Genomic DNA, 10,694 nt, shown 5'->3' on the forward strand with positions numbered 1-10,694 from the left:
AAAATCACAAATTTTTATGTTGATTCTCATAAGAAAATTGAGATATTGAAAATTTTCATCAAAGTATAAATACTAGAATATCGAGCACTGTTTCTCTTAATTATTCAAGTATCTGAACATCAATATCTTTAAATGGAAAATCAATGAATTAACAAACCATTTTAAAATTTTGAAGAAGTATTTACAATCATTAATTGTTAGTGATGATATTTTGAATCAATTAAAATAGCCAGGTAATATAAGTATTTTATACTGCAAATTAATTTTTCAATTAACAACATATGGGGAAATTCATATTAATGAAGACAGTTACAAATCTATTATTATGATATGCTTTATTGTTTTAGTTGTATTATATGTCCCGTAATACTCTCTCGGACCTATGGTATAAATTTCATAGTTTGATATTTTATATCAAGGATTGGAGTAAAATCTAACATAAGATCCTTCTAAAATATGTTGTGGAAGTGTGATGGACTACTTACCTTTTTTTATTGTAAAGAACAAAAACTACAGTACCATGTGTTCCCGAGTGATCTCTCAACTAAGTACTTACAATGGCTCACACAGGCTTGACTGCCGAGTTCTGAAGGGATCGGGTATTTTACTGAAGATATGACCGTAGTTAAAATTAAGACCATAGTAGGATAAATGCACATATACCACAGTGGATAAGAATAATAATGGGATATGAGTTCCCATTATTTTTGCTACACAAATTATAAATATGATATAGATGACTCAGACTTCATGGAGTGGGATAGGACTTATAAATTTAGATAAGAAGTCAGTGGTCAACGATTGAATATATAATTGGAAACAGAACAATATCCCCTACTATTATCAAAAATAATTGTTTTATTGAGTATCTGTCAATTACAAAAAATAAATCCATGATCTTTGGAGATGAAAACTTTATTAAAATGTCAAACGTATATAACAGTTGTTCCATCACTAATTATTTGTTTTATAGCACCATCTTCAACTGTTGGTGTAGGAGTTACTAATGCCTTAACTAACTCAAGAATACCAAAAAGATGTGCAATAATTACCAATGAATCTAAAATCAGCTTACTACTTCCAATCGAAATAAAGAAAAGCATAAGTATTATGGATACACATAAAATTTTAAGTAAATTATCTAGCATATTAGTTCTTTGAGGCTTTGGAACTATCATTATCATACATATAAAAACAGCATATGTCCAATGCCTTAATAATATACCATTGAAAAACACCAACAGAAGAAAACTAAATACACTAAGACCATCATAATCCTGAGAGGAATCAGACTTTTCTTGTTGTTGGATTATATTATTCATCTCTTTATCTTGATTTAGTAGATGTAGATTATTCACTATGTTGGCTTGGCTAGATAGATATTTTTCCACTTTTCCATATGTTGGATCATTCTCATAATATAAAGGAGATTGATCTATGCTACATTCTACAGGAGGTATTGATGGTTCTGTGCAGAATACTAATGCAGTTAAGAATAGTGGTACTGTTAGCATTTTAATTCCAATAAAGTGTTGAATATTATATATAGCTCAAAATAATTAATTTCTCAGAAAAATATTTTGAATCAAAGGATTATTGTAAATATTTTAATATATGTAATATAAAGATGATAAATTAAGATATATGACCCTTTTTTTAATTAATTTTGAATCAAATCAAAAGTATGGAAGAAAAGTAGTAATATACCAATCGATACAGTAAAGGGTGCCATTTCATCAATATTTAAAGGAGAAATGAAATATAATTAATTAATATTTTAATTAATCACAAATAAAGGAGTAGATAAGTACATATATAAGACATTAACTCTCAGACCCATGAAATACAATTATCAACTATTATACAGCTTGTTGTTTCTACATTATATATTTGCAGACATATCGATAGATCAGATAGCTGATATATTTAATATAACAGAATACAAACATATTGAAAACACAATAGTGAATCCAATATTTGGATATATTTATCTAATGAATTGTCTTCCCAACTTACGAATGTATAATCCAGAAATAGGAATTACATATGAGAATAATGGTAAAAGAAATTTTGGAAAAGATATAAGTGATGATGCTTTTACAAGTCTTATAATAGATTTATTCCCATCTCCTACCGGGATATTGTGTCCAGTTAGGAATATGGAAAGTAATTTTGCATACCATCATTTCTTCAAAGCTAATGACAAGAAAGATGACAAAATTAAACGTAAGAAGAAGGGTATAGAAGTAATGGCAGATATATTTTCCAGAATCTTGACAGAAGATAAAACAGATACAGCCAAGTTATCTAGACAACACAAAATCAATCTTACTATTAATCGAATAATGGACAATTCCATAAAGGAATCAAATTCTAAATTGTTCAAGGACAAGGATAAAGATCTTAAACTTCTCTTGATTCATGGATTTATGATCAAAGTATTGGATTCCGAAAAAGATCTAGAATTATATCTCAAAACAATATTAAAGAAAATTAAAAATAAAATACCTGATGGATATAAATATAATATGTGTGATAAATTCACAAGAACATTTAGTGAATTTTATAAGAATGTTAACATATTTCCATATTCCAGAGTGAATACACCAGTTTCGAATGCTTCAGTTCCAATATACATAAGAAGTAAAAATACTTTCGATACAAAACAGAAATTTTCAGATTGTGCTGAAATTGCACTCCTCCATCTTTGTAACTGCTTGTTCTGGGACATGGAAGCAAAATGTTATTCACTAGAACATTTAGAATTAAGTGAAGACTCACCATTGATGGAATTCTACAAAAAAGTTAGTTTTCAACAATTTACAATCACAAGTGACATCCGAGAAGAATGGTTTCGAGTAGTACAAGATTTGGAAGATTTAACAGTTATTAACGAAGGAAAATATTCAATAAACAAGATTGTATATATGAGAGAAAAAGTGAGAAATGAAGTGAAATCAGGGTTGATAAATATGATGAATGTACTGATGACAATTGCAGTACATTCAATGAAGCCAGAGAAGTTTTGGGAAAATATTAGCCAAGAGAATATAGAAGAAAAGTTTGAGATATTGATTGATAAGTTAAAACATCCCAATTGTAAAGTTGAATGTGAATTTAAGTCAATCGGAGAGTTTATAAGGAATAATACAACAGATTTTAGTGGGTATAATGTTTACTTTTGTAAATGGAGCCAGTTCAAGTGAAATACAAATGGAATTAGAAATTACTAGTGGACATTCTGCAATGCATTTTATCTCAGATAATAAAGAGGATGAATTATCACAATTTGTTAATGCACTTACTTTCAGTGGATATAAGGATACACTACCATTTCCTATTTCATATATTATGAGATATTCAATAATACTCTTTAAAAAGATATTAAACTCAACCATACCTAATGAAATAGGAAATACAAGACCATTTCCTATTTCATTGACCATGAAGTACTTGATGCTCTGTGGAAAGAAATTCAAATTTACCATGCCCAATGATTTTTTCACAAATATATATAATAGAATGATCTACAACAATGAAGACAAAATAGAAGTACTGAAGTACTTATTTGAGCAGAAGGACGATAAAGAATTTGGAAAGTACTCAAAGGAAATTACAGAACAAATATTAGATACAGTGGAGTTAACAGATGCAGCCACACAAAAGATGTTCTCACCATTTTTACCCAATAACACACCATATATAGGATATAATACATTTGATGTGTTTATAAAAGCATGCCAATTAAAATGCAATGGTTTGAAAGAGTATTGGAAGGAAGAGATATCAGAACTTAAGTTAATTGACCTAAGAGAGTCATATAATTATAGTGATATACTCGATGAAATATCAGAATGTGTGCCATATGATACATTGGAAATATTGAAGATTTCAATTACTGAGGATAAAGATGTATCGTTTGTAGTAAATTTGCTTGAGAAAGCTACAAATTTAAAAGATTTGGAATTGGATATAGATGTAGATGATAAAGATCTGGATCTTGTTGTAGAATCGTTGAAAAATATTCCAACTTTGAAACATTTTAAATTAAGCTTGTTTATATCTTCTGATAGCAGGATAAATCTATTTATTCAAGCACTGAGGAATTGTCAGGATCTTGAATCACTTGATATTAGTAACAGCAATATTGGAGTAGCATTTGATTCATCTTATTTGCCACAATTATTTGAAACCATAGGGAAAATGAAATCACTAACAAAACTAAACATTAGTAGGAATGGACTTGGGTTAGAGGGAACTAAAGCATTTGTAAAATCAATAACAGAACTAAATATTGAGAGTTTAGACTATTCCTCAAATAAGCTTGATGAGAATAGAGCAACATCAGTGTTTTCCAAATTATTATCAAAGATGCCAAGATTAAAGATACTCTTCCTGGAGGATAATTGGTTAGAAGAAGATCATATATTGTCCATATTTAAGGAAAGACAGCAAGTTGGTGGATCAGAGCATACGGGTCATGTTGATTCCAAAGATTATATGGCTTCCTCATCTGAAAATAGTAAAGCATACAAAAATATGGAACATTTAAATTTAGGATATAATAACTTATCTTATGAATCTATAAGAAATATTGAAAATAAGTTAAAATGGCCTCCTAAGTTAATAGGTTTAGAATTAAGTAGTAATATGTATTACTCTATGGATATTATAGAGTTTTTTAATATGATCCATAAGTGTAAAAGTATAGTTGATGTGAATATCAGAGGCTGGAGTTTTAACCAACTAGGAGATGGTGAACTTATTGATGAACAATTTAGAATAAAGTCACTCGATATCTCATCTATTTACTTTCATGATGAAAATACTCAGCTAATCTGTAAAGCATTGAAAAATATGCCAGAATTGAACATTCTGAAGTTTACCTCTTGTAGATTAAGCTCAGAAAATCTTATGGACATTTTGGATGGAATTGAAAGTCTAAAGAAATTGAATAGTATAAACTTGAAAAGAAACAGTTTAAAATTGAATGATTTACCAACAGTAACAGAGATTATTGGAAATAACAAGTCAATTGAAACATTAGATCTATCGAATAATCAATTAGGGAAGGTACTTAGTGAAATAGCCATGATACCTGAAATGAGATCAGAAGTAGTTCAAAACTTTGCAACAGCACTTGAATTATTAGAATGCTTAGTGGATTTAGATATGAGTAAGACAAAGTTTATTAATTCAGATTGGAGTATAATTATTAGATCGATTTTAAAAGTGCCTAATTTGGAGAAATTTAAAATTTCTCATGAAGATTTTGAATCAATGGATAGGAATACTAGAGAACTATTGAAACAGCTTAAAGACAATAAGGACAATAAAGACAAACAAGTATCTGTCTATATTACAAGCTAATGATAGGTTATTTGAAATTATTTAATATTAAAGTGAAAAGATTGGTCACAGATGAATATGAATAAATAGAATATGTTTCTTAAGCTACTAGAGATTTAAATTGTAATGAAGATATTTTTGAGTATTGTTGTAGTAGTTAACCATTTGTCTTATTAATATTTAACGCTTCTTAATCAAGGGATTATTGCTGTGAGCCATTCTATACTGTATCTAGAGTTATAATCCATGTTGTATAAAATTAATATATTTAATTAATTAATTGATTTCCAGAACAAGATTTTTTCAGTCAACTTTCTTATATATCCAGCAGAATATTTTTAACCCCATGTGGACAACTAAGAAGTTAAAAGAGAAATTCCATGAGTTTTTTGAGAACAGAAATCATGTTACACTACCATCATCTTCAGTGGTGCCAGACAACGATCCATCATTACTATTTACGAATAGTGGAATGGTTCAGTTCAAGAATATTTTTCTAGGAGAGAAGCCAAGACACACAAGAGTTAATACAAGCCAATATTGTATCAGAGCGGGTGGAAAGCACAATGATCTGGAAGATGTAGGCAAGGACAACTACCACCACACGTGTTTTGAGATGCTGGGAAATTGGTCGTTTGGAGATTATTTCAAGGAGGAGGCTATCCGGTATGCCTATGAGTTTCTGATTGATGAGCTAAAGCTCAATAAGGAGAACTTGTATGTTACAGTGTATGATAAATTGGATTCAGACAGTCGCTCCATCTGGATGAAATACATATCTGCAGAGAGAATTATTGGGGCCGATGCTAAGGACAACTTCTGGGAAATGGGAGAATATGGGCCATGTGGACCATGCACTGAAATCCACTATGATAGGATTGGAAATAGAGATGCTAGGAAGTTGGTAAACCATGATGACCCCAATGTTCTCGAGATATGGAATATAGTATTTATGGAGTATGAACGAACACCCAAGGGACTGGTTCCGATGGTGGAAAAGAAGATAGATACGGGTATTGGTCTTGAGAGACTTTTATCGATACTGATGGATGTGAAGTCGAACTATTTGATAGACTCTTTCCAGGGAATCATCCATTTCATTGAAACAAAGTGTAGCTACAAATACACAGACTTGTATACCCCAACAGATATAGCTTTCAGAGTATTGTCAGACCATGCCCGGACATTGGCAGTTTGTATTCACTATGGTGTTGGATTTTCGAATGAGGGTGTTGGGTATGTGCTGAGAAGAATTTTAAGGAGAGCAGTTAGATATGCAGATGACATATTAAAGATCGAGAATAATGTATTTTCTCAGATCGTACAAGTAGCAGCAGAGTTGATGGAAATGAAAATAGATACGAGTGGGATAGAGATTGAGGAGGTGATGTTTAAAAAGACACTCAGAAGAGGATTACAGCAATTTGGCAAGATTGTAGAAGCCAAGAAAAAACTAGATTCAGAAGATGTTTTTTTATTATATGACACCTATGGATTCCCAAAGGATTTGACAAACTTGATGGCAGAGGAGAAGGGTATTGAGGTTTCAATGGAGAATTTTGACAAGTTGGTTGAAGAAGCCAAAGAGAAGAGCAGAACCAAGAAGGAGTCGCCAATTACAATTAATTTCAACTTTGAGAAGACAGATGACAGTTATAAATATGATGGGAATGGGATTAGTGCACACTTGCAGGGGATTGTGCTGAATAATGAGCTTGTAGATACTCTGGATGAGAATAAGAAGGGATATTTAATTTTAGACATGACATGCTTCTATTCAGAATCCGGAGGCCAGGTGGGAGACAAGGGCTTGATTACATTCTTATCAAATGGGAAGAAAGTGGGGTATTTTGATGTTATTGATTGTAAAAAAGTTCGTGGACATGTGCTGCATGCCGGATATCTGAGTGGAAACACATCTCCAGAATGTACTTTGCAGTTTGATGAGATTAGAAGAGAAAAGATCAGGGCCAACCACTCAGCCGGCCATCTCCTGGGATTTTTCATAAGGGACTTTGTTCCAGATGCAGAGCAGAGGGGATCGTACTTGGATGAATTCAAAACAACATATGACTTCACGTCTAACAAGCTTTCGGACGAGGTGCTCATGCAGTTGGAAACCAAGATGAATGATTTTGTGAGATCAAATGCATCAGTTGAGGTTTTAAATGTTAAAAGGGATGAACTAGATGGATCAATCACTCACATGAAGAATGTAGACTATCCAGAACTGGTGAGAATTATCAAGATGTCCAATGGAGCAGTTGTGATTAAAGATCTTTGTGGAGGCACACATGTAAGCAACACCTCAGAAATCAAGCAGATCAAAATACTCATGGAAACAGCAGTCAGTGCAGGAGTCAGGAGAATAACAGTAGTGAGCCATGACAAGGCAAAAGAATGCGAAGACAATGGGAAGATGCTTCTGAGAGAGTTAGAAAGGGGTGAGGTGGTGACAATTGATTGCCCAATATCTATGTTTGATCGAAAAAGAATAGAAGCAGGGAACAAAGTACTAATCAAGAAAAGAACCAAACTTATACTATCAGAAACACAAGAAATGATTGAAAGTCTAAGAACCATTCTTTTTTCCAATCAGGTAGAGAACAAGGTATCAATATCCAACCCAAAGATGCAGCCCATAAAGTTTGAGACTAAGTTTAGTTGTTCAGTAGATAAAAAAGATATTCTAAAAGTGGTGACCACGGTTGGGGGTATTCTTTCCTCAGAGAATGTCCCTGGAGTTGTATATTCATACTTGCCAGGTGTGGTTGCAGTATCAGCATTTGCCAATGATCCAGCTAGTATACTTGAAGATTTGCAATTTGATAACAAGCTAAGGATTTCTCAGAAATCAATAGTTGGATCTATTGAGGAAATTTATTTCAATGATTTTCTAGCAAAAGTTGGGATAAATTCTATTTAGAAGTGATGCTCTAGATTGAAATAAATTCCATTTAGAAATGATGCTCTAGGTTGGAATAAATTCTATTTAAAAATGCCCTGTTTTAACTTTGTGTTGTATTCTAATAGGTTCAGTTAAAATTTAATTATTTATTGTAAGCAGTTTCTAATTCGTTAATAATCTGCCTGTATCCAGTAAAAATATCCTGCAGACTGGTGTTTTTACCTTCAAATGTCAAACTAGTGAGTAGAGTTTGATTGATTGAAATCATCATGTCATCTGGTAACTTAATATTTGTGAATGTTCTCAATGGATCGATATCTTCATCATTATTTTCATTAGTATTCTTTAGAATAGAAGGACAATTGGTAATTTCTTTGTATGGGTTATCAACATCATCTATTGATGGTGGTTGGGACAAAATATCCAATACTTCAGTTTGGTTGTTGAAACAGTTTTCACTTTCTATTGACTCTGCAATTGGCTGGGATAAAATATCCAGCTCTTCTTTTGTATCAGTTAATTTTGTAGTTTGCTCTATATTCACTTCCATTTCACTTTTGATAGCCAAGTTCAGCATATTATTGTCAGATTTATCAATAACTATGTTGTGAGTTTCCACATTGTTTCCAAGTAAACTGTTCATTAGATTGTGATTTTCATCATTTGGATTAGTGGTACTTGTGTCTTTCATGAAAAGGATGTACTTAAAATATTTTAGATTTGTATAATAGATTTTGAGCTAATGAAACAACTTCCTACAATTATAATGAGTGTATCATTATAATCTATGGAGGATGAGTTCTTTATAACAGACACTTGGTATTAGATTCATGCTATATACATTTATCCATATATTATTGTTAAATCATAATATCATTTGATGTTCAGATAAGAATTAATTCTATAAACTTCAAATATAACAGTAATGATAAATTTGTTAGTAAAATTCAAAAAATAGATAAAAGTTGGTATTAGATAACATAAAGAAATTAGAATAATGTATTTAACTATAGATTAATACAATCACTCTAAAGTCCTTGATTAATATGGAATATATTCCATTAATTAATATGCTGATAGATCAACATTAAAAATATATAATGAAGAGTTAATAACTATGATGAAAGCTATATAGATGAAGAAGTATTTCTTTGTACTTGAATTATGAAGATTTAACTCACATCCTATTGGAAATCTTTTAACTAAAAATTAGTAATAATAAATTTTAAATCAATAATATAACAGGCTATTGGACCAATAGTAAAATAGCAAGAACAGAGGCTATAAAAACATGAGGAATTATGATGGAGTCAGAGAAGAAATAGATAACTAAAAAGACAATAGCTGAGTCCAATGATACAGTGTCCATTTTTCGTCAACCGCCATTACACATTTGCATATAAACTCTATGGTTTATAAAGTTCAATCGGAGTGTGGAAAGTGCATTTAAATATCTCTGTTTCTTCTGATTGAACTTGCTTATGACAATCTTATTACACTATTTCATGTATGGAAATAAAGTTTTATGAATCAACATTTTAATATCTAATATTTGCCAGTCATTTATGAGAATCATATCCTGGCATATAATGCTTATACAAATCTATACTTAATGAACTGAATTTATTAAAATTCCTTATCTTATATAAATCCATTTGTCACCTTCTGATATCCGAAGGATATCATCCTTTCCTTGAACATAAATATAAGTGAAGTACAACCAGTGATTATGAATGATCCTACTGCTAGACTAGGTCCTACTAATAGACTAGAATATGCATGTAATAACGCATACAAAATGCATATCTGTACCCAGATTAATGGAATAAATATAAGCCCACAAAAGAAATCAATTGTCTTTCTTTTTCGTGAATATTCATTTTCCATACGTACTTTTATAATTACTGCCCAAATAAAAAAGACTATATTGAGCATAAGTAAAAATTTAAAAGCAAAGGTAGCATCCACAAAGGTAATAGCTTCAATAAACTTTTCAAAAAATGAATGAAGATTCTTGTGACCTATTCCACCAAGTAGTAAAGTATCAGAACTGGAGGTAGTAATAGGTGGTGCTGGATTCAGAGTGGTAGTGTCAGATGCTGTTGTACCTGGAGTAGTAGTAGGTATTGTTGTACCTGGAGTAGTAATAGATGTTGTTGTACTTGGAGTGGTAGTAGGTATTGTTGTACCTGGAGTAGTAATAGATGTTGTCGTACTTGGAGTAGTAGTAGGTATTGTTGTACTAGGAGTGATAGTGGGTGTTGCTGTACTAGGAGTAGTAGTGGGTATTGTTGTGTTTGGAATATACGTACAGGACAGTACTTTCTCCTCATATTTCCCTATCGCAGGTTTACAATCCAATGTGGCATCACCAGAAGATGTTTCTACACAATGCAATTTATTATCAAGAGATATTTTGTTATCACAGTAAAATTCT

The 10,694-nt window shown here is 31.3% G+C and overlaps 2 pseudogenes; one reads left to right on the forward strand and one right to left on the reverse strand.

Moving 5' to 3' along the window:
* Positions 1-507: 507 nt before the first annotated feature.
* LOC147075332 (5S ribosomal RNA) lies at positions 508-627 on the reverse strand (annotated as a pseudogene).
* Positions 628-5,695: 5,068 nt separating this feature from the next.
* LOC147075333 (uncharacterized) lies at positions 5,696-9,156 on the forward strand (annotated as a pseudogene).
* Positions 9,157-10,694: the final 1,538 nt, after the last annotated feature.

Source organism: Rhyacophila brunnea, unplaced genomic scaffold, assembly GCF_057557595.1.
Source record: "Rhyacophila brunnea isolate RB1 unplaced genomic scaffold, BYU_Rbru_1.0 scaffold_149, whole genome shotgun sequence".
NCBI classification, from domain to species: domain Eukaryota; kingdom Metazoa; phylum Arthropoda; class Insecta; order Trichoptera; family Rhyacophilidae; genus Rhyacophila; species Rhyacophila brunnea.